The sequence below is a fragment of the Camellia sinensis genome, chromosome 14 (assembly GCF_055761805.1).
Source record: "Camellia sinensis isolate YWXY chromosome 14, ASM5576180v1, whole genome shotgun sequence".
NCBI classification, from domain to species: domain Eukaryota; kingdom Viridiplantae; phylum Streptophyta; class Magnoliopsida; order Ericales; family Theaceae; genus Camellia; species Camellia sinensis.
Window position 1 is genome coordinate 2083873 of NC_138974.1, and position 26244 is coordinate 2110116.

At 35.7% G+C, this 26244-nt stretch overlaps 1 long non-coding RNA gene across 6 annotated transcripts; it reads right to left on the reverse strand.

Moving 5' to 3' along the window:
- Positions 1 to 482: 482 nt before the first annotated feature.
- Positions 483 to 10334, reverse strand: LOC114285949 (uncharacterized). 6 transcript variants are annotated; one of them, XR_014350544.1, is made up of 7 exons: positions 9902 to 10334; positions 4294 to 4364; positions 2870 to 3036; positions 1977 to 2039; positions 1234 to 1406; positions 885 to 952; positions 606 to 738 (listed from the first exon to the last, which is right to left on the reverse strand). It is a non-coding gene; the product is annotated as an uncharacterized LOC114285949 (long non-coding RNA). The 6 variants fall into 6 exon arrangements; XR_014350540.1 differs by lacking the exon at positions 2870 to 3036 and having other exon boundaries at positions 483 to 738; XR_014350543.1 differs by lacking the exon at positions 885 to 952 and having other exon boundaries at positions 483 to 738.
- Between the last annotated feature and the right edge of the window lie 15910 nt (positions 10335 to 26244).

Here is a 26244-nt window from a genome sequence, read left to right on the forward strand (position 1 = left end):
GCTAGGCTCGGCCATATCTGATGAAAAATCAACAACGCGAAGTCGAAGAGAAAGAGAGAGGAATTGTGGGCAAAGTGTCAAATTTCTCTGATATATGTTTAGGGACCTTAGACATCAAAAAATAATTTTGTAAATCTCTTCCATTACGAAAAGTAAGGGAAGGACCCTAGACTAATTTTCCCTAAAAACTATTTAATGGCAAATTTTGTGCGGCATTGTTACTTTTTCTACGACTATTTTTGCATGCCATTAATTGGTGAGACAAATAACAACGCTGATTGCGCGCCGTAAAATATGTAATACAACGATTTATTATGCCTGCCATAGAATATACAATTTTTTTTTTTTAAATTCAACAGATTCTATTTGACCAATTCTGTACAATCTAACAAATATTACAAATAAGTCTCACAAAATATCAATCAACTGCCAAAATATTATTTGAAACATCAAAAAGAAACTATATCCATAAATTATAAACATTCAACAACTGTCTATACATTTCAAACATTCACAAACTATATCATTAAGTTCTAAACTGTCCAAAAAGTTTAAACCATCCAAAACTATGCATATAAACATATCCAAAACTATTAAGAGATTATCTAAAACTACCGGCAACAGTTCCTATAGCAATTGCAGCGGTAGCAAATCCACTTGCTCCTATCATAGGGACGAGGATGCCCAATGTATGTGCTAAGGCACCTAAACTTGCGACAATAGCTAGCGCAACTAATCCTGTTGCCAATAAAATATAAATTTGTTAGAAAAAATACATTCATGTCATCTGATGCTAAATGCATTATATTTGATCAGATTTTAAGAAGAATGATATTAAAAAATGTTATTAAAAATGTTTTTTTGTTGTAGTGAGGATATGTTACCTCTTTTGATGGCTGGTCTAAAATAATTCAACCATCTAAGCTTGCTACTCTTACAACATTGCTTCAAACTTACATTTATCAAAACAAAAAAATAAAAAATAAATAAAGAGAAAAAGCAGAGATCTAAGTGAAACAATAATTGAAGAATGAGTAAAAGAAAACATAAAGAGAATCTAAATTATTCCTACTACTAATCTAAAGCTGCTTTTTTGTGCTTGTATGCATGTTGGAAGTGTCTAAGTTCATACCTCTTAACAATCCAAATTATTCCTACTACTAATCTAGAGATATCGTAAATTGAATATTAGCAAAATTATCGTGCTTCTTGAGTTGCATAGCATACACTCACCGTTGAGTACCCAGAACGTTGGGTAGTCTGAGGTTAAGAATAGATGTCTTGATCGCCATAATATATCGATGAGCTGAGGTCACACAATTGTACTCTTTGTTCCTTATAAAAAGGACTCATGTCCCTGTTAGGTATGTTTTGATTTTCACCTTCACTGCTTCGAGGTATAGTGTCTAAAAAAAAAGAAGAATTAGCAAAAATTCTAACCACAGAAAACCCCAAAACAATACCAATAAACCAAATTTTAAAAAATTTGCAAAAGAAACAGATCTCAGTCAAGGTTGCAACCGAGACTAATTGGTCAAAAAACAAACAGTTTCCACCAACTGTTTTAAATTAATCCAGAGTGGAATTTGGAATCCTTTTATTAAATGGGTTAATAGGAATTATTTTGTCTTCATGTTTAAAAAATAAAAATAAATAAAAAAGAAAGAAAGAAAGAAAGAAACTACTTTGTTAAGTTTAAACCTTTTTCAAATGGAGTGAACTACCTTCACAAATAAGGGTGCTTGAGTAAAACATTCTAAATCTGCCTAATTAAGAAAATCAGTAATGAAAGTTGATCTTCATAAAGGCTATATAAACTACTGCAAGATTATTATAGTCTAGAAAATAATAGATCATTCATAAAGATGAACCGAACCAAATAGATCTCTACAAAAGCACTATCAATCATCAAAATGACATGGTATTCAAAAGAAAATGCAGGTTTAGCCTTGAGCTCCAGGTTTGTTGCTCCAAACCTGATTTGCAGAGTCTTGCTTCTTCTCAACTGCCTTAGAGTGCACAGACTCCCTCCCCATTACCTAAAACAATATCAAAAAAACAATTTATGAGCTTTTTTACAATAAAGAATTACAAAGAGAAAAACATAAAAAAATAAAATAAAATAAAATAAAATAAAAAAACTCAAATATTTGATTTAATCAAATCATAGGCAAACATGGCAACATTCAAAATGTATTGGGTTGAAACAAAACTTGCATTGCAAGTTCATTCAAACTAAATTAAATACCAACAAGCATAGACAAGCACAATCTCACTCATCCATCATCATATAGTACTTATTTTAATTGAACCCATAATAGGTTCTATTGCAAGATTTTACTTTGATTTCCTATTTCTTTTCTTCACTGAATGAAAAATACCCAATTGTGTCTTTACACAAATATGGTGAGGTTCAAGAAAAACACATATACTACATCAAATCGTATAATTTTCTCTTTAATCTCCATGGCCTATTACACAATTTGATGAAGTACAATAAAAACCCATTAAAAATTCACAGCGAGAACTTAAACACAACCTTCAAAGTCTTCAAAAAGTTTCAAACACGGGAATATTGCTCCAGATGGTAGAAAGATATTCCCATACCCACAAATAAGTTGATCTCTGGTTTATTGTTTATTAAGAATTGGGTTGAAGTTGTTTTACCACATTTCTCTACTGAAGAGAGTCATATCCTTCATTTACCAACTTTAGATTTTAGAAAACAATCTTTTATTTTTTTATTTTCCTGCAGAAAATGATTTTATATGGGGAAAAAAGAAACATTGTAAAGATTTACTTATCTGCCTTATTCAGTAATATAAATTGTTCAAATTACATGATAAGTTGATCACTGAAATGTTTGTACCTGTGTGTGATCTGGGGCATACTGCTTCCATCTCTTGTCCAACTCAAAGTTAATTGAAGTTTTGACTTTGTCATCTGATAATTTTTCACTCGCAGTGGTAGACAATTTTGACCATTGCTTGTATTCATCACTCATGTTGAGGATAGCCAAAAAATATTGAGCTAGTTCTACTTCCCCAATTAAACAGTCATTAATAGCTCTTGCATTTCAAATTTTGACTGGTGGCACAAATACTATTTTTCCAGGTGCAGTTACTACTAATCATCATATCATGCAACTGGCATTCCTATTTATTTATTCATATGCTTTTCTATTTGATAAGTAACATTCCATTTGTTCTTCTTCAATATTTAGTTCTTGTTATGGTTTGGTACCTAAATTAGATGGTTCAAAGAAAATGTTCAAGGTTTAGGGATAATTTCATGGATCATTTTCTGATGAGTGGTCTGTTGCCCCAAGGTGGGAAGTGTGATATGATGTAACAGATGGAGTTATTTCTTTGTGGTTTGAATGATGTAATAGATAAAGAGCTGATCTGCCCTGAAAAAAACTGCCGGCAATGCTTTTTAGCCGATACAATTGTGTGTGCTAATTTTGGTGTACTATATATATATATATATATTCTAGGAGTAGTGCATTTACTGATTTGTGCTAAATTTGATATCTTTGGATCTATTTGGGTGCCTTGAAATCCACATTTTATAACACCACAAACCACGATGATGTGTTGCGTGATTGTGGAAATCTTAATGCTCGCGAGAATATGTTTTATATAAAGAATTAAACCAAGAAGTACTTGGATTTATAGGCTCTTAAAATAATTTTAAGTTTTATTAGGATTAGAGTGAAGGATGTGCAGGGTGGAAAGACCTTTGTATATGTGTTTTGGATTTTTCACCCTACTAACTGTTAGTTGTTGCTGAGTGTTGTTGCCGCTATAGAGCTGATTTTGGTGCTGTTTTGGGGTGCTGCAGAGCTATTTTTCATGCTAATTTTGGTGCTGTTTTTTGTGCTGATTTTGGTGTTGTTTTTGGTGCCCCAAAATTCACAGCAGCAACGGGCCACTCCCAACTAACAGTAGCATGCTTCTTCGCCAATTCAACAAAGAAACATAGGCATCTCTAATGTTGCAAATTTCTGAGAATTATATGTCCAAATAAAAAAAAACAAAGGTCCTCAACAACATTTGTAGAAAGATCATACCAACTGGGATGGTACAGAAAGCTCTAAAACTGTCTTGTGCAACTTGCTGGGGTTAAGCACAAGAAAGAAAGAGAATTAATATTGGCTTTTTGTGTATTTTGGATTTTTTAGTGGAGCAATGACTACTTTGATTTGTAGATTATATGAAAATGTATCCATACCTAAAGAAAAGTAAATAAAAAAATGGACTCTATATGAATAAATTCCAATGATTAATTTACCTTCTTCCGCCCATCATCCACATCAATATAGACAGGAGTTGTATTAACGATAACCGAGCAAGATCCTCAACCTGAAAATTTATAGATGTTTCTGCTTAAGCTTCCATAAACACAGAATTTATAATTTTAGTGTTAGAAATGTTTTAGTTGATTTTGATTCTCTATAACATTATAAACAAAATGTTTTAGTTGATTTTCATAGGCTCCTTACCCTTTCAATACTCAACTAATAGTTCCATGGTCCTAAACAAATTAATGAAGCTTTAATGGTTAGTATATGAAACAGGTTATATATCTAGACAGAATTACATTATCAAAAGGTACTTACACTATTATAAGGCAAATGTTTAGAATAAATCATAATGAAAATGAAATTGAATAGATTTTTTTTCCCTTATAGGCAGGGATGTGATTATAGAGGAAATTGAATAGATTTTTTTTTTCCCCCTTATCAGCAAAATTCAAGAGACTTTTTCTCATTAAAAAACGACAAAGTTCCGTGGCTTGACAGGTTTAATGCACCACTTTATAAGACAACTTGCTAAAGAACACAGGAAGAGCTACAACTTCTTTGATACAAATAAGCTTTTAGGAGAAATTAATGCCTACATCTATAACACTTATACCGACCATGCAATGTCCAAATATGATGGAGCCTATCTCATGTTGCAATATTTTTTATAAGTGCTTTGCCAAAATCCTTGCTAAGAGAAACAAGATCAATCCTCAATGGAATCATTAACCCCATTCAAATATGCTTTTGTTCCTGGATGAATTATTAATGATAACATTTTAGCTAATATTCAGTCATGGTCATGCAAAAGCTTTTGTTTGGCTGTCAATTCCATGATTTTATACTTTTCTGTTTAACTTTGTAAACTACTCTCTCTCCCCACTAAATATGAATTTTTTTTTTTTTATGTTAGTCATCACACCCTTGAATGCCTTCCTGTTTGCTTTTCCTTCATGTAGCCCGAATGTGTAGTTGAATGCCTTCCTTCTTGGTTCTAATAAACAAGGTTCTAGCATCAACCTCCAGCCATAAATCTATAAGATGAATCTAAACTCTTACGTTGTCAAGTGACACCATTAGCATTGAATGCTATGATATTCCAGTCTAACTTTTTTACCATTAATTCCATGTCTATAGAACAAAGGAATTCAAGGATTTCTGAGGATTTGTCCTACCCCTTTTTATGTTCAGGAGATTTAGGTGCTCTTGCTTTCTTGGTTTTGGTTCCACTTTATTTTTTAGCAGTTCTTTCTGGCTATTTGATTTTGTACAACTGTCCCAAACTTCTTACTAAATTTCACATTGAAAAATAATGAAATATTAGAGTAAAGTATTAGAAATGTGCCCTTATATTGCTCTTTGTTTTGTTGAGTGGCTTCTAGTTTCAAACCATAATATTCTTTTCTTTCAAATACATTAATAAAATGGACTGACATCTAGCTATGCTCTCTTTTGTTTTATAGTATGATATCACTTATCATAAGAATGTGTGCACTTTGTTAATTTTAGTTGGGAAATACTATTCACCTTCTTTCGGTATTTTCTTTTCTTTTTGAGTATCAATATTAAAAACTCTTCGACTTCTATTTCTGGAGATACTGCAATTGGAGTAGGCCTCAGCCTATCGGTCCTATAAGAACAAAACCGAAACCCAGTTACAAGGACTGTCATCATCTACATTCCAAGAAACTAATTTTCCATTGGGATCTTGAAGGTCAGCTTTGAAGGCTATCAAGCCCAGAACATCATCGTTTAGAGATGGACTCAAAGATCTCACAGAAATAGGAAATAGAAGCATCACAATTACTAATAACAGACTAAACAACTTCATTTCTAATCTTCAGCTGGAATCAAACATTAATCAGTTTTCTCAATCTTCCATCAAAGATTATACATTTTCTAGCCTCAAATACAAGTTGTATCTACAAAAAAAAAAAAAAAGGGTCTAACGAACGAACTAAGAACAGTCCCCAAAATACAGAACAAGAGAATGAAGGCATTGCTTGATTTTGCGATGAAACCCAACTCAAAGAGAAAAATGGAGATGAAAATAAAGCTGAAACAGAGCTAAAATGACTGATATCGAACTTTTTAAAGCAAAACCTAACTTTATATATATATAGGGGGGGGGGGGGGGGTGTTTGCTTCTAACGGCTAGAAATTGAGAACCAAACAGAGCTTGACAAATGTGAAAAGAAGGCAGAGAAGACTAGAATGAAGCTGTTGGCTTATTTTTCCTACGAAGGAAAATATCATAAATGCGAGCGTGCCAGCAAGGATTGAAAAATCCTTACAGATTAAATTCAAGCCAATTATCAAGCGATTGTGTTGACGGTTCTTTTGCCTCAATGAAGAGGACTTCAAATTTGCCAAGTGTAGCGAAAAGAAAAAGTAAAAGAAGAAAAAGAGACGGAGAAAGATGATTGAGTGAACAATCAAAGTAATAAATACTTACCTCTACTCCTATGCTTCGAAAAGAAAGTGCATAAAATGCTTCGAATTGGAAATGCTGAAAATAAATGCTTCGAAATATAAATCTATGTTAAACTACTCCTAAGATAAGGAAAATGACAAGAAATATTGAAATCAATTGTCTTTGATTTAAGTTCTGGATCTTTTACAATGTAGCCATTAATGGCTATTTATAGAAGAAAAAATACAGCAATAACTACTTAGTAACTACCCATTTCTTCCATCTTCATTCTTGTCTTGCCATGTGTCCTTCCACTCATCCACTTTGTCCTTCCACTCATCCACTTTGTCCTTCATATTCTCCATTATCTCTATAACTTCTTTTAACTTCCAAATGAATAAGAGGATGGCACGTGATCTGCAATTATATAAATAATAATAAAAATTGCAGATTTATGGTGCTAACATTACCCCCCGCGGCCCTTAAAAATGATGTTTATTTGAATTTTTGAAGGGCCGAACCAAGCACATGACTAACCTAAGCAGCAAAGTGCTTCGAATGATGTAACAACACCAATAAAGTGCTTCGAATGAGTATGAAATTATGACTAGATGACTCGAATTATTACTAGTAACAAGCTTCGAAAGTGATATAAAGGACCAAAATCATTCTTCGAAGGTCGATGGAACCGACAAAAGACGAATTACATCCTCAAAAATACTCGACAAAGCTTCGAAGGTTCACAACCACCATTATTATTTCTTCGAAGCTGTTGTTGATGCAAGATAGAGTGCTTCGAAGCTTACAAAATTATGGCAAAATGGCTTTCGAAGCAACTTATGGCAAAACGGCTTTCGAAGCTGCTTTTGGCCAACCATTGTGGTTTATTCAAAACTTATATGTTCTGGTTCACACATAATTAATGGGAATATTAATTTTGTGTTTCGAACCAATTATTAATTTTTCGAAGACACCAAAACTGTTGTTCTTCGAGCCAACTTATGATGCCAAAAACAGGCATTATTCGACAACTAATTAATTGTCATTTTACATATATTTGAAGAGATGTACACATTTCGAAAGTTTTCAAAGTTTTATACAGTTTCGAAGGTGAAGTAATCAACCTTCGAAACAACTCTTGATGTTTCGAATGTATCTTCAAAGCTTTATACAGCTTCGAATGTGAAGTAATCAACCTTCGAAACAACTCTTGATACTTCGAATGTATCTTCGATGCTTTGATTGTGTACATACAAACAATTGGCCATCAATTTGAAAAGATAAGCCATTCTCAACCATTTATTTAAATGCACAGGCTTTTTCTAGCCAAGTTCATGCATTTTAAATGGTCATCCCTTGTTCTTAGTGCTTCGAACTCATAAGAACAATTTGTTAATTTTATTAGCCACATCATCATAATTATATTTTGATGTGAACCACAAATCCAAAAAGGATTTTGAACACCAAAAGTCATGGTATAGTGTGACCATGAAAATTTATACTTTTTGACATTTTGAAAAATATCAAAAATTTTGAATTCATGAACAGTGGCTTGTTCATTATTTTTGACCATGTTTGTTTTAAAAACATGACTTTTGCCGAATAGGTTTTCATAATTATTTGGCAAAGTGGGTTGTTTTTCCATGTTAGCCATTAATGGCTTATGAAAATCACCCATAGATATATTATTTTCATGACTTGACTCTCTAAAATTTGGTTTTTGGACCCCTCGAGTCATACATGGAACATCATTCTTAGCCAAATTTGGCTCAAAAACATGCCCTTTCGTTGTGTTAATTTCATAATTTGGCTCTTTTAAAACGAACTCTTGAACCCCCGAGCCATTGATGAAATCAATTCTTTGCTTTTACTATTTTTAACCATGGAAAAATTCAGAAAAAATTCAACAATTCCAACCATTAAAGCCTCAGTTAAAGACTTGGTAGTGAGAGTTGATAACTCATCATTCCATTGGCGAATTTCCATATCAAGTTGATGAATTCTCCAATTAAATGGTGTCTTTTTTCTTCCACCAAATAATATTGTAAGGGATGAAAGTTTATTTCATCAAGAAAATGGATCTCTTCTTGAAGATCCAAAATTTCTCTTTCACGCCAATATATTTCATATTGACAAGTTCGAATGGCGAAATCCAAATCGTTTGTCATTTCTTACACTTAGCGGTCCCACTGGGCGTGCCAAAAAATGTTGGCTTATATTTCCTACGAAGGAAAATATCATAAATGCGAGCGTGCCAGCAAGGATTGAAAAATCCTTACAGATTAAATTCAAGCCAATTATCAAGCGATTGTGTTGACGGTTCTTTTGCCTCAATGAAGAGGACTTCAAATTTGCCAAGTGTAGCGAAAAGAAAAAGTAAAAGAAGAAAAAGAGACGGAGAAAGATGATTGAGTGAACAATCAAAGTAATAAATACTTACCTCTACTCCTATGCTTCGAAAAGAAAGTGCATAAAATGCTTCGAAATGGAAAGTGCTGAAAATAAATGCTTCGAAATATAAATCTATGTTAAACTACTCCTAAGATAAGGAAAATAACAAGAAATATTGAAATCAAGTGTCTTTGATTATGAATTCTGGAACCTTTTCAATGTAGCCATTAATGGCTATTTATAGAAGAAAAAATACAGCAATAACTACTTAGTAACTACCCATTTCTTCCATCTTCATTCTTGTCTTGCCATGTGTCCTTCCACTCATCTACTTTGTCCTTCCACTCATCCACTTTGTCCTTCATATTCTCCATTATCTCTATAACTTCTTTTAACTTTCAAATGAATAAGAGGATGGCACGTGATCTGCAATTATATAAATAATAATAAAAATTGCAGATTTATGGTGCTAACAGAAGCACAACAAAACAGGTACATTAGCAGCTAAAAAAAGTTAAGAAACCAAAAGGCACAAGCTAAAACAGATGCGAATCTTCGAAAGTAAAAGGGTTTTGAAAACCCTAGAAAAGTACCGATTCAAGCTTGGAGGAGCTGTGAAGGAACAAGAGTGAAGAAAAAGAGAAAGAGTTCGATCTAGGAATTACAAAATGATGAGAGCTCAGTACTTGAAGTACCAGAAAGCAAGAACACGAACGAATAGAGTCCTAATCCTAAATGGAGTGAATGCGTGTGTGGAAGAGAGAGAGAGAAGGGGGGGAATCTGAACATACCTGAGATTTTTTCCAGACCGAAGAGAAGAGAAGAAGCAGTCTTGCCGTCGAACCGTTGAGCCATCGAACCAGTCTCGAATCGTCGAGTGTTGCTGTTGTCGAACCAGTCTCGCTGAACCGTCAATTACACCGCCATCGATCGTTCCCCTTCGAAATCTCATGCCGCTGAACACCAGTCTCCCTTTTGAACCCTCCTTCTTCTCCCTTCTCTTCTAGGTTATCCGATTTACAGTTTTCTATCTTCTTTTTAGAACCCAAACAGAAGCCAAACAGTTTGTATATATTCTGATTAAAAAAAAAATTCTAATACATTTTTGGTCATTGGCGCCACATCTTAGTAGTCAATTGGTTCGGTAACCCTAGCAGCCAAAGAAAAGAGAAGAGATGAGATGAGATGATCACCCTAGCAATTTATTCGGCCTTCATCATCATCGGAGCCTTCATCATCATCGGATAGAGAGAGAGAGATTGAAAGCGTTGTGATATTCCATTCTGAAGGAAAAATAGTTATTTTGAAAAAAAATATTGGCGTCCCAAATTTCATTTTGGGTTTTTTTTTTTTTTAATCATACAATTCACGACATGCATTGTGCGTCGTGAAAAAATAATATTTTTAACGGTAGGCGATGTGTGCATCGTAAAAAGTGTAATACTTTTAACGGTGGGCGTTGTGTGCGTCGTGAAAAGTATTCACTTTTTACGACTAGCATATGTGCGTCATGTATAATTAATGTATTAATGGCACGCCATATGCATGTCGTAGAAAGTTTTATTATTTACGGCGTACATTGCAAGCCGTAAAAAAATCATCGTTATTACCATTCACGGCCTACGCAATAAGCATGCCGTGGTTGGAAAAGTATTTATGATGTGCAAAAAAAATAAGTCGTAAAAGTGAGAAATTACGGCGTGTATTTATTGTATGTCGTTGATGTGGTGCTGTAAAAAGTCAATTTTGTTGTAGTGCTTTATGAAGCTCATGAGTCAAGTGTTCAAACACTATCTTGACGAGTTCGTCATTGTCTTCATTAACGACATTCTCATATACTCCAAGTCACTAGATGACCATGAGCACCACTTGTAAGCAATTCTATAGACATTACGTGATCACAAATTTTATGCCAAATTGAAAAAATGCGAATTTTGGATCACTAGGATACACTTCCTCAATTATGTCATTAATAAGGATGGCATTTTAGTTGACCCCCAAAAAGTTGCAACGATTGTGGATTGGCTACAACCTACTACCGTGTCTGAGATTCGAAGCTTCTTGGGTCTAGCAGGCTAGTACCGATGCTATGTGCAAGATTTCTCAAAGATAGCATCACACTTGACCCAACTAACTCAGAATAACACACCCTTTAAATGGACTAACAAATAGGAATGTTGCTTCCAAGAGTTAAAAAATAGACTAGTGTCTACTCCTATACTAGCACTCCCTACAAGAGTAGATGGGTTTGTAATTTATAGTGATGCCTCATACAATGGTTTGGGTTGCATTCTTATGAAAAACAGAAAAGTAATTGTATATGCCTCACATCAACTAAAGACTCACGAGAAGAGCCACCCGACCCATGATCTGGAATTAGCTGCAGTAATCTTTGCCCTCAAAATTTGGCATCACTATCTCTACGGAGTAACCTGCAAGATTTACACTGATCACAAGAGTCTTAAATATTTATTTACACAGAAAGAACTGAATATGAGGCAACAACGATGGCTAGAATTTATGAAAGACTACGATATAAAGATCCATCACCATCCAGGCAAAGCTAACGTGGTAGCAGGTGCGTTAAGTTGAAATTGGCATGCACCCACGTCTCCCGCAAGATCAATGGACTGCTCACCAACATAATCGTGGAACCTGTGTTGATTGAAGAAATTAGAGCACGCCAATGTGAAGATAAACTTAAGAAGAAAAAATATGAGGAGCAAAGAAGTATGCCCAATCTTGATTTCACTATAAGTAATGGGATGCTAAAATTTCAAAATCAAATTTGCGTACCCTAATATTCCAAACTCATAACTCGAGGTTTATGGCTCACCTTGGCAATACGAAGATGTATCACGATTTAAAGGAACACTACTGGTAGACAGGATTGAAAAGAGACATAGCAAGCCACATCTCCAAGTGCATGCATTGTCAACGTGTTAAAGCAGAGCATCAGAGACCAACAGAAACGTTGCAACCACTCCATATTCCTGAATGGAAATGGGAGCACATTACTATGGACTTCGTGGTTGGGCTACCACAATTAGTCTTGCAAAATGAATATGGGTTTTAATAAACTGATTGACGAAGTCGGCGCATTTTCTACCAATCAAAATCGCGCACTCCCTTGAGAAGTTTGCTACTTAATACATCAAGTAAATCATTCAATTGCATGGTACCCTAGTTTCAATCGTGTTTGACCGAGATCCCCACTTCATATCTCACTTCTGGAACAAATTGCAAGAAGCTTTGGGAACAACACTAAAGTTTAGTACTGCTTATCAGCCGCAAACTGATGGACAATCTGAAAGAACAAACTAGACTTTGGAAGATATGCTACGTGTCTGCGAGCTAGACCTCAAGGGTACTTGGGATGAGCACCTACTATTGGTGGAATTTGCTTATAACAACAATTACCAAGCAAGCATTGGAATTGTCACGCCCTCAAAATAATAACATTAAACCCATCCATATAGAGACATGCATTGATACATAAAAGGTCCACATTCATCTATTCATCAGAGTATTTCATTACAAAAGTATTACATGTTTGCAACAAAAGCAAATGCCCTACGGGCTTACAGCTTTCCAAGTTAACACTTGGTTACAAAAGAGAGTGCTAACTTAATTTACACATTAAGTCCTTGGCTTGAATCTATATGTAATACAATCAAGGAAAATAAGATAACAAAAGTATGTCTGCCTCTAGTCTCCCAAGCTATGTCCTCAGGGATGGTATGCTACCTGTACCTGAAAATGATGTTCCCATATAGGGTGAGCCATAGCCCAGTAGAAATATACTAAACCGAGTATGAACAATGCCTAAAATATCAACAACTGACAAGTGGTCAATACTTACACTTCCATTTACACCTTATTACAATTCCATGACAGCCCAGTCTACGTTACAATTCAATTTCCATTTCCTATTCAACTTTGAGTTTGAAAACAAGGCTCAGTACTCTGGCCAAAACATTTGATGAGATTATAGTTCATGACTAGAACACCTTCGAAATTCAAGACGGATACACATTTTGGTATTGTACCAATAACACATAGACTACTTCCATACTTTGCAAACGATGATGATATACATTTTAGTGTTATATCAAATCAACAAACATTTCAATAGATAAGCACATAAGCCATGTCACACTACCACAGATAAGCATATGAGCTATATCAACATTTCAACAGATAAGCATATGAGCTGTACCAACACTTCAATGGGAGAGCATATGAGCTGCAACCCTGGGTCCATCCCCCATCTTCCCTTAACCATTAACCGGTTTAGAGGTACATCCCCCATCTTTCCCTAAACCGTGGAGTACATCCCCCATCTCCTCCCATACACAAGTAATGCATATAAACACAGAATCACATACGCAATCAATCAATACATAAAGTTAATGTATTCTATCAACTGTCTACACATAATGCATATAAACACATTGGCCATATGCACAATCAACCACAACATAAAGTTAATGTGTTCTACCAACCGTCATACTCTATGACACATCCAATTAATTAGTTTTAGTTTGCCTAATCATCATGCATTGTCTACAACAATCAATGCTACCCTCCAATGGTAGCCCAAAGCAATTATTTCTAAACAGGAAATAAATGCACAAATAGATAATATATCAACATTTCAATTAGGTGAGCAATAAATGATCTAACTACACCCTTTAGTCTCATACATTCCCAATTTCAACATTTCCAATTCAATTCCTCATTTCCTTTAATTAATTATATGCATTAATTAATTAAAACAATTAGGGCAAATTACCTTAATTAACAAAACAACTCTAAGGTCCCATTTTCATCCACAACCCATCATCCAACTCATTCATTTTTTTTTTTTTTTTTTTACCAAACTTGCATATAGGTTTATTTCAAACAAAACCCCAACTTTTGTAAAATTACACAAAGGCCCAAACTTTCTTAAATCTACCCAACAACACCCAACATATCAAAATGCTAAAATTTAAAGACAAAATTCATGAAGAGGAGTAGGATATCCCTACCTCAAATTCGGAGTCCAAGAGAAGAGGATGAAGAAAACCAAAATGCTCCAAACTCCAAGATTCACGGATCAAAACGAAGCCCTCGACGATCAACACAACTTTTACAAAGGCCAAAGGTAAGGAGAACACCCTAGCTAAATCAAACCCTAGAGAGAAGGGAGATTCTAGAGAGAGGAGCTCTCAAAAAAAGTTTTCGAAAAGTAAGGGAGAGAGTGTGGATGTAAAAAGTGATTTAAAATAGCCTAGCTGTCAACTAATATACGACTCTCCCGCTCGAGCGGAGAACACAACGCTCGAGCGTCAAGGACAAAAAGCTAGGTACGCTCGAGCGCAAGAAGTCCCGCTCGAGCGCCAAGACACAAGAATAAAGTACATCCGCTCGAGCGCGAAAACCAGTCCGCTCGAGCGTAGATTTCTCCCTCCCAGAACTTACGCCAAAAAGTACCACCCGCTCGAGCGCTAACAAGTCCGCTCGAGCGCGACCTGCTCGAGCACAAGAAACCCGCTCGAGCGTAGAAAACACATCTGCAGAAGTTTTGCAGAGGCACGAAATACTGAAACTGTGAAAACCCCGCTCGAGCGCAAGAAGACCCGCTCGAGCGGACAGTTCAAAAACTGGACAACAACAATGGGAGCTAAGGCTCTACCAATCTGAAACAACCGAGCCCAACACATTCTAAAACTTAAACTAAAGAGTTTAAAGGTTGACAATACGATAGGTACAACTACCAACCCCACGGAACCGCGTCCGGAAAACAACAGAATAGTAAAGGGATAACCGGGATCGCTATAGGAATGAAACCATACGAAGCACTATATGGAAGGAGGTGTCGATCACCCATGTTTTGGATAGAAGTTAGAAATAGAAAGTTATTAGGCCCTAAAATCGTACAAATAACAAGTGATAAAATTCAACTCATCCAACAGCGAATTCGCACTACCTAGAGTCGCCAAAAAAGCTATGCATATACATGAAGGCAGGAATTGGAATTCCGAATAAAAGATCGTGGTTTCCTCAAGATCTCGCCAACAAGGGAGGTTATCCGATTTGGAAAATGAGAAAAGTTAAACCCACGTTATATTATGCCATTCGAGATACTAGAAAGGATTGGTCCTGTGGCATATCGCCTTACACTGCCACCTGAACTGTCTAATGTCCACAATGTGTTTCACGTTTCGATGCTTCGACAATATGTTTGAGATCTAGAGCATGCTATCGATTATGAGAACCTGGAAGTTCAAGAGGATCTTTCTTATGAAGAACAACCAATGCAGACTCTCAGTCGTCATGATCAAGTTCTCCAAAATAAGACTATACCTCTTGTAAAAGTCTTATGGAGAAATCATCGAGTCGAAGAAGCTACGTGGAAACGGAAAGTCAAATACGGACCAAATACCCACAACTCTTCGAAAACTAAGGTACGTCAAGTTTGAGGACAAACTTCTATTTAGGAGGGGAGAAATGTGACACCTCAAATATTTAATTAACAACACGTTACTACAAAAAATTAATTAAAAAAAAATACTAACTAAGAATAATAATATAAAATATAAATAATTATGTAGCTGTACGTGCTAAGGTGTAATCTAATTCAACATTGATTTATTAAAAGTGTGATTAATATATTATTTGGGGCGAAAACAACACAACAACGAAATTATGATAAAAGTTAGGGCCAAAAAGGAAATATGGTGAAAGGTGTGCAATTCTCTGGTAACCTAAAGAAAAAGCCACCTGTTAAGCCTATTATGTAGAGGAGTGAATCATCCAGGAGGATAATAATTAAGGGGTGAGTCACCGTGTAAAGCTCAAGTATATAAGGGGATAATTGAAGGCCAACAAAACAAAACAAAACAAAAAAACAAAGAAAAAAAAAAACAAAAATTCACAAGAAGAAGGATTAAGAAAAAGGGGCCTCGAAAAGCTAGCGTAAATAGAAAGAAAATAGTAGGAATCAAAATTAAAGTGAGTTATATTATATCTTGAGTTACCATAATATATTTTACACATGTTTTGAGTACAAGTTTTGTTCTATAACTTATATTTAGATTTCAAGTATATTAATTATTCTTCTGAACTCCATTTGCTTAAATAAAAGCCCATGGATATGATTGTTTAAATTTTAGAAATTATTTGACAATGATTATATAAATATTTATTTTTGGTAAGTACTACCATGGGAGTCCCACGCTTTGGGGAACTTAAATAACCATTAGCCTTTGAGTAGCCACTTTGTGGCTTTCTGTTTATCATGGATCCATTAACCTCTATTCTAATTGTCACTCAAGTGACCTTTGTTCAATTATATTTTATACCAGGATTATGGTTATTTACTTACATAATTTCTGGATTTTAGTCTTTGCCACTTACATAATTTGTTTATTTAAATTAAGTTATGTTTAATGTTTTAGTTAAATAACTATCCATGATTATTTTACGCCCCTATGCTCTTGGTGATGAAATATAAGGAAGGATTATGACCTCGTGTAGTGGACCAGCACCGAACTTGTTGCTAATATCTTTATTTTATTTTTCCTTTTCTTACTTTTTCTTCGCTTTATTGTCTGTCACCAAATAATAAAATAATAAAAGCCAATGGATGAATTTCCTTTTTATTTAAATAGTAGGGTAGTTAATGAAGTTAATTATCTATTTAATTATTTTCTTACTTTTATTCCGCTTCCACTTGCGTCACTTAATTGGTTCAATTAGAATTAATAAATAGCGATTCCAGCCTTAAGCATCCAGGGGTTGGGTCATAACAGGTATCCCGATGCTAATTTTTTTTTTTTTAAATTAAAATCAATGTATTAGGATTCTTTTGGGTTGTAATTATTTATTTATTTTTGGATGTATTTTTCCATAGCCATGTAAGAGGAAGTTGTCACCAATACATTTCAAGGCTACCTTAACATGTTGCACCATATTACCAACAAGGCTTCAAGTGGAGCCTACGCACAAAATTGTATGGCTCATTTTTGGACTCACATATATTATGCATGATTTGATGTTATGGAAATAGGAGATGGTTTTTCCTCTTACACAATTTTATTCAAAATTAATTGGGTGCCATATTTTAGCTCACATAGGAGGAGATGATTATGAGCTTAGCAAAATTTTCGATCTCTCTATGTAAGTAGAAATATTGTATGCCAATTGTGTTTTTTTGGGAACAAAATTTTAAAAGTGTGCTAATGTCAAACCTTGTGCAATCAATGTAGTGAAACGGCCTTTAAGAATGTTGTTACTAACCTCGCCAAAGATGAAATCTAATATTTGCTTAATGAACAGGAAGTCATAGAAAAATTGACCACCCTTAAGATCCGATCTAAAAGAAGGACTAATGCCCAACATCATTGTGAGACGGAGACCCATCAGAATTGGGTCAAGGTAGCTCGATGCAAGCTCTATACTATGTTTAACGGCATGCATAATGATCTCACGGCGAATTTTGAGACAAACTCCATTGCTCATGACATATGAAATCAACTGAATATTACTTATGGAACCACACCTGCAACAGAGTTGCATGCTCTTATTTTGAAATTTGAGCAATTTGGGCTTGAAGCAAAGCGTCTGCGATTGCACTGCAGCACTATTCTGATCGCCCAAGCAGGGCAGTATCAGGCATTCAGGCCTAAGTGCAATGGACAAGGAAAATATGGTGTTATAACCGGTAACCTTGGTCTTAAGAGAGGTTATGTAAGAAAGTGCTATCGAGGCAAGCGCGTTGGAAATAAAAACAAGACCAAAGCCAAGTGTTACAATTGTGGGAAGGGAGGTCACTTTGCTTAGGAATGCCTTGATGCAAAGAAGGTAGACCTTCTACTTAACTCTTTAAATACTTGTGTTTTTTCACATGTGTGTGTTGTTAATTCGCTCTATTGTTGGATTGTAGAACTCAGAAGCAACCTACCACATAGTCAAAGAAAGAGTTGAGTTCGTGGATTACAAAAAGATACATGTAGGTAGGCAGTGCGTTACTTTGGGTAATGGAACTTGAGGGGATGTCCTTGAAGTTGGTTCTTATCAGCTCAAGACGCGTTCGGGGCGCACTTTACTCCTCCATGATGTGCTTTATGCATTGTGTCTAATGTAATTTTTTATCAATTATTACTTTGCTAGGTTTTGGTTTTAGTGGTAGTCAGTTGGATTCCTATTTGAATAAGGGCTTGTATGGCAAAGGTTTTCTTTCCAATGGTTTATTTATGCTAGATTTGGATTATTTTTTTTCTCGTCTTCTTATGTGTCTTGTGATAAAGATACATTAAAATTTTGTTAATTGGCATGCTAGACTTGGTCACATAGGAAAAGATAGAATGACTAGACTAGCTAAAGAAAGTCTATTAGGGTATCTTGCTAATGTAAGTCTTCTGTGTGTGAGCCTTATTTGGCAAGAAAGGCCTGTAGGAAGCCTTTTGGAAAGGCATCTAGGACTTTATATCCTCTAGAGTTAGTCCACTCTGACATTTGCTGACCTAGAAATGTAAAGGCACACTATGGCGTTTCTTATTTTCTTACATTTGTTGATGACTATTCACGGTTCAATTATGTCTATTTGATCTCACATCTCTTTTAGACATTGGATTGCTTCGAGCACTTTATTGTACTGGTTGAGAATTAGATAGATAGGAAATTGAGCATCCTTCAAACAGATTTAGGGTGTGAATATTTATCACATCAGTTTCAGGGACTGTGTAAGGAAAAGGGGATATGCAAGCAGTTAATGATTCCAAGCACTTTGCAATAAAATGCTGTAGTGGAGAGACAAAATTGCATTTCGCTTGAAATGGTTAGATCGATGGTGGCGCAAGTCAACCTCCCTATATCCTTTTGAAGGGATGCTCTTATAGCTATTGCCTACGTCCGTAACCGTGTGCATTCAAAGTCAATTCCAACGACTCCATATGAATTATGGAAAGGCGCAAAACCTGATTTGGAGTATTTGTGGCCTTGGAGTTGTGCGGGTTTTGTTCATAGTACTTCTCATACGCATGGGAAGTTAGGCCTTAAAGCAAATAAACAAGTGTTTGTTAGACACTTAGAATGCTCAAAGGGTTATGTAAAAGTATAGTGAACATTCTTATAATGGAATGACTGAAAGTGTGTTGCAAAATATCAATTTAATCAATAGTGAATTTCCTAGTATTGGTAAAGTAAAGAAAGATCTTACACTATTTGAGTTACAGGATTCTAAGAAAATCACACCATCTAGAGACTCATCCTGAAATCGCCAAAGATAGTAGGAGTGATTTACTTTCTAATGGGAGTGTTTCACTAGAAAATGACGCAATAAGGATCTCAGTTACGTAGAGGTATACATGGAATCATTCCTCATCATCTTATGAGATTGAGGAGAATTCTTTCATGTGTGCTCCATTGGATCTTGATGAGCCTATTTCCTACGAGGAAGCGTTAGTTTCACTGAATGTTAGTGAGTGGATGGCTGCTATGAAGGATTAAATGAGTTCTATGGCTCGGAACCAAAGTTGGGAGTTGATTGACTTTCCACCTGGACGCAAGACCATTAGCAACAAGTGGGTCTTAAAAAGTTAAGCGCTAGGCTGATAGGCCAAAAGTCCATCTCATGGCGAAGGGCTATACCCAAATAGAGGGTATAGACATTCTCCCCGGTGGTGAGATTTGTCGTCATTCACCTAAATTCTACCTATTGTCGCACATTTAGATTTGGAACTTTTCCAAATGGATGTTATGACTGCATTTCTCAATGGAGAACTGGACGAAGAGATCTATAGGGATCAACTAATAGGCTTTGAGGTCAATGGACAAGAGCACAAAGCATGCCATCTCAAACGTTCCATTTATGGCTTAAAGTAATCATCTAGATAATGGTATTTTAGATTCCATAAAAACTATCGTTTCGACTGGGTTTGAGATGATGGAAGAAGACCATTGTATCGTTGTATGTTGACCACATATTATTAGCTGGAAATGACATGGAGATGATTATCGCCATTCAGAAGTGGTTGTCCTCTACTCTTGAAATGAAGGACATGGTAGAGGCAAAATTATGTGCTCAAAGTTAAGATCCTAAAAGATCGCTCTAAGTGACTTCTTTGTTTGTCTCAAGAGACTTACATTAAGAGGATCTTAGAATGGTTTCGGATGCACTATTCCAAACCCATTGACAATCCAATTAAGAAGAGGCATAATCTGAGCATTGACTCTTACCTTAAGAATAGATGAGGAAAAGAAACAAATGGCAAAGGTTCCCTATAAGAGTGCAATTGGTAGTCTAATGTACGCTATGATGTGTACTTGACCAAACATATGCTTTGTAATAGGAGTGGTCAGTCGTTACTAGAGTAACTCAGGACATGTTCACTGACAAGCAGTGAAGAGGATTTTTTTGCCATCTTTGTCCACGATGGAGTAAGAATACGTTGCTTGTTCAGCAATAGTACTAGAGGCTGTTTGGTCAAGGAGATTCCTATAGCGCCTTCGGATCACGATTGTTGCAGATGAAACCATTATGATCCATATTGGTAGTATGGAAGCTTTGGCATATTCTAGGGATCCAAAGTGTCCTGGTAGGACCAAGCACATCAACATTCATTTCACTTTATTTGAGGTGTGATTGCAAGAGGGGAGGTAGTTGTGCAACATATCTCTACTAGTAGAATGGTGGTTGATCTACTGCTAGAGACATTTTCCAAACTCATATTAGGATTTTAGGACTTCCTAGGATTTGATATACCTTGGATACCTCATTGACTTTATTAGATATTTTTATGAGTATCTTATGCATAATTATTTATTCATGGGATTTTATGGCGTAATTGATACTATTAGCACACATTGTATATGATGTCACCAGGCTTAGATCCGCCTTCTCACACTGGCGATCACCCTAGAGCTTGTAGAGCAAGCAAGATAAGACATTAATTATCTTGGCGCTTAGAGAGCGAGCGAGGTAAATGTTTTGTAACTTGAGAAGTGAACAAAACTGATTTATTATTAGATGTCACCTTAGCGTTGGCTAAGATGAGACTTTAAAAAGTCGAACATGAAGTTATCCACAGCTTTATGAAGCCTGAATATAGTCAAATGTGAGATCTTAAATAGACTCATGATGAGCGAATATGCTAAGAAACTCAGTTAGGCACTTGTATAGCGACTAGGCTAAGATTCATATGGTGTTAGAGAGTGACAGACCCAATTTAGTCGGAGCTTCACTGTAGCATACATATCATACTATCTGTGCAGCCATCGACCACTTATGGGAGTGGCTAGATGGATCCGTACTCTAGCACTATGTAAGCCCTATTAGGCCAATAATAGGCCTAGTCTATATCCTTGAATCGGGAACTCTGTCATGAAGTGATGACTTGATGATGCTACTTTAGCATGTCATCCAAGGGTCATGATAAATACAATCCAAAGGACCATGTCCAAGAAAGCGGTCAAGTTTGAGTGAATTGACATGAGTGGCTAGGGAAGATTGTTAGAAATCATACCCTTGTATTGTAGTTCATTGCCAAGGCGATTGTGTCGAATTCGAGATCACGATATAATCATGAGTACAGATACAGTGCTAAGGTCAAGCCTGTTTATGAGTTATGATTCGTGAGGGGTTTTAAAATGTTTGATCTGGTGTGATCCAATAAATCTGGGGTGAAGACAAGATATTTCGAGTAATGTGTTATGTTAGTTTATGGTGGCTTAATATAGCACTCCTACCTTTATAACTTTTCATCAGGTCGTACGCTCTATGTTTTCGAATGAAAGTGGATTGAATGAGCGATTGAGAAATAACGGTTGTGAATGTAACCAATGATGTGGACGAGTGGGAGAAATATTAGAAATTGGGTCAGATTTGACCTGATCCATTACCCATGGAGCGTCCACATAGGTTGTGGATAATTCACATGATTTAATAAATAAAATAACTAAAAGATTATCTTTTGGAGGTTGTTAAGTTGTTGTAGAAGACTACAACACAACTCCTATCTATAGTGATTTATTATATATATCAAATATTTGGGATACGTATTCTGATATGTGAGTTTACCCCGAAAATCTCCTGCAGAAAAAACTCTCTCTGTTTTTTCCTCCTAGGTCACCATTCTAGAATCTAGGGATTTGGATTATGGATATAATATTAAGAAACTCTGGTTGCTTCTTAATTAACAAAGGGTTTTCCATATGAGGCTTGTAATTTAAACATTCGATCCAAACCGTTTCCGCTTCAGGTAATATGATTACCCGTATATTTTCCTTCAATATCTAATTATCAAATCCATGAATTCTCTTGAAGATGCCATTAGTATTATGGTATATACAATCAATACTAATCTCTAGGACCTGAGTAGACAATCATGCACACAACAAATCTAGGACAAAGAAGTAAAAGAATAGAAAATCAAACACACCAAAACAACATGAGATTTATATGGTTCACCCAAATCACAATCTACACCATGAAATCACTACAAATTTACTAAGATTAATATGAAATGAGTTACAAGAGTCTCTTACACTCACTCTCTCTCTCTCTCTCTCTCTCTCTCTCTCTCTCTATGTGTGTGTGCAATTGTAACACCTCCAAATCATCAAACCCAACCCAATAGATATATTTCATAATCATTCCCCAATTCCAATCTTTTATAATATTAACGTGTGGAAGCGATACTTTATCTCAATCATGTCAATAGTCATTATCATAGTAAATCTCCACTTTCAATTGTATTTCATACTAATGTTCCATTGTGAGATTACAAAACATGAATTACATGCAAGTGTACATTCACAATCCTTAAGACTTGAATTTATTGCACGTAATGAAACAACTATAACTGATATCATATACACATGTGCCCTAAAGGTTTAAAATTCTTTCAAGGGCCTTGCCCTATTACAATAAGAAAAGATTTCAAATCCCAATACATTTAAGCCCTTGGCTGTACAAAAAGGAAACCAAAATGAGATCTATGCTCCAAAATCCTCCCCGCCCTCATATTGGCAGAGGCATGCCGTCAACTACTGAAAATGGTTTCCATATAAGGATGAGCATAAAGCCCAACAAAGGTAATCTTAATAAAGTGCATGAGTCTTAATAATATCGTGATTATGAAATGCAATGACGTGCTATGCTCAAAATATAGGTTTTCTTTCCAAACATCTTGCCTTGCACTTTTCAGAAATCATAAGCCAATCAATGAGTTTTCAATCCAACAAAAACATAGGGTAGTAAATATGAATCTGTAAATTCCTAGGTACGTGTCTGCAAGTAGGTTTTAAAGCACTACCAAAACCACTCTATCAGCTCCTAACCGAAAGGAAATTGGGACCTGCTCCACACATGTTTTAGGACTTTTACCATAGATCTCAAGCTAAATTAATTCTCAAAACAAACTACACCCCCTAATCGGATTTACCGTGATATTTACCCATTTTCTCAACATTTTTTAATTATTCTCAATATTCTCAGAAGTTCTCAAAGAACCAAATCACAATACATTTCTGAATATGCATACGTTGGCAAATATTTTAATTTTCCTAATCCTCATACAATTTCTGCAACAAGTTAATGCAATTCTCCACTGATTGCCAAAACAATTATCTCTATCTCAATATTCCACTATAGGCAATATATAGAGTATAATTCAACATTTCCAAAATAGAACATGATTTTCCAAAAATCTCATCATTTCTAAAATATAATCAATATTCATAATTCTCTAAGAATTTAATGAATTTTATCAACACAATTACATTCTTAATCTCTACACTTCCTAGGGTTTTAGAAAAATTGGGGATTTCCTTCTTAGAACACAAATTTTTGAATTTCATAGTCATAGTTCAATTACAAGGAAAAACAATTTAAAAGTTTGATAAAAATTTGAGAGTTTCCCATAATTTGTGCATTAATACTAATATAATCATAAACCCTAATTTCCAAACACTTCCAACTATCCAAAATAGCACAAAATAAAGCTAATTACATATACAATGTCAAGAAAACCCCTACCTTAAGATTTAGAAAGAAAATGAGGAAAAACCACAAATGTCAAACTTGTTAGAATTTCAATCACTCCGGCCAAATCGATGCCCTCAACATGCTCGTCAATTCGGTCCAAAGAGTCAAAATATTAACGAATTTGATTAGATGATGAGATTTGTTAGTGTTGGTGGAAGTTTTAGAGAGAAGAAAAAGAAAATAGAGAGTTTAGTGAGAGAGAGAGAGAGAGAGAGAGAGAGTCAAGAGACATAAGAAAAATGAGGAAAATGAGGAAAAGATCAGCCAAAAGGGAAAGAAGCACGAAAATAAAGGCAGAAACACGAAAGGTTAAGCATGCAAAGCCTCTAGTCACACGTGTAGAGGTCCCTTGCTGCATATGCAATACTCTCCCATCACATGTACGGTTTATTGCAGTGTGTTCCAAGATGAAACTCTACCGCCACTGCACGTGCAGCCCCCAAACCCAAAAAGTCACTTTTGGCCTGCACCAAACCACACGTGCAGTCCCACTTGCTGCATGTACAGGATTGCCCTGGTGGTCAAGATTTATTCTAAGGCATTCCCACACTCTCCCGTTCCGTCCTTAAGCCAGAAACTCAAAATTTTCTAGCTCGAAAATGTTAGAGATTGTTAGGTATGGTCAGAATCACTATCTCTACAACATTACATGACACTCAAGACTTCAAAAGCAAAATGACAAGTCCAAACACACAAGTTCAAGTCGGGTCAACAACCAAGGACTTCACAACCTCCCCACCTTAAGAAATTTTGTTCCGAAATTGAAATAATGCAAAAAATAGTATAATGAAAGTAATGATGAGTAAACAAAATCAAGTGTGTGAAAATAAATCAAGTTCCTCCGAATAAGTTTGGGTGTTTGGAGTGGACTTTGGCCTCCTGTTCCCCAGTGGCCTCCTCTATCCCGTGGTGCCTCCATAACAACTTCACTAAAGGGATAGTTTTGCCTCTCAATACTTGTTCCTAAGCGTCCAAAATCTGAACCAGCCACCCTTCATATGAAGCTTCTCCATCTACCCCTAAATCAGACCAATCTAGCACATACGAATGATCGGGCTCATCCTTACAAAGTAGAGATATGTGAAATACGTCATGAACCCCGAAAAGTTAAGGTAGTAAGGCCAAACGGTAAACTACCTCTCCAATTTGCTCTATGATATCAAAAGGATTAATAAATCTTGGAGAGAGCTTTCCACTCCGTCCAAACCTCATCAAACCCCGCCTCAGTGAGATAATAAGAAACACATGATCACCGACCTCAAAAGAAGGAGGTATCCTTCTTTGGTCGGCATAGCTCTTTTGAAGACTTTAAGTTATAGCCAATCTCTGTCAAATAAGTGCAACCTTCTTAGTCGTTTCTCGAACCAACACTAGACCCAATATAGATGTATCCTCTACTTCGGCCCAACATACTGGTGATCTACAAGGTCGGCCATACAAGACCTCAAAAGGAACCTAATGCTAGCTTAAAAGCTATTATTGTAGGCAAACTCGACTAATGGTAGATGTCTCTCCCACGAACCCATGAAATCAAGGACACATGCCTGTAACATGTCCTCTAGGATTTGAATAGTACACTCAAATTGTCTGTCGGTTTGAGGGTGATAAGTGGTGCTAAAAGTCAACTTTGTTCCCAAACTTTCTTGTAGGCTCTGCCACAACTGAGCCGTGAAATGCAGATCCATAACGCCCTGTATTTTAGAACCCGATTAACATTACCATATCCATCATTATTATCCATTTTCATGAAGAAATCTACGAAAGCTGCAATCATTAATTTGAATAAATAGTAAAAGCCTACTTTCGATACATATTACATGAACAAAATGGGTCAACCCTCAATACAAACAATGGTATTCCACCTACAATTAAAATGGCCTCATGGCCGAAAGTAAGGGAGCTTCTCAACTCAAAGAAATTCTCCATAAAAAGATTTAACAACGTGGGATAAACATATAGTCCAATAGAGATCCCAATAATTCTAATTAATATGGTCCTATACATGCATATGATCATGAATGCTCCACGTAATACGTATATCGATAAATGTTCTCTTTCTCGTCATCCAAAATATGGATATACATAAGTATACTTTTCCTC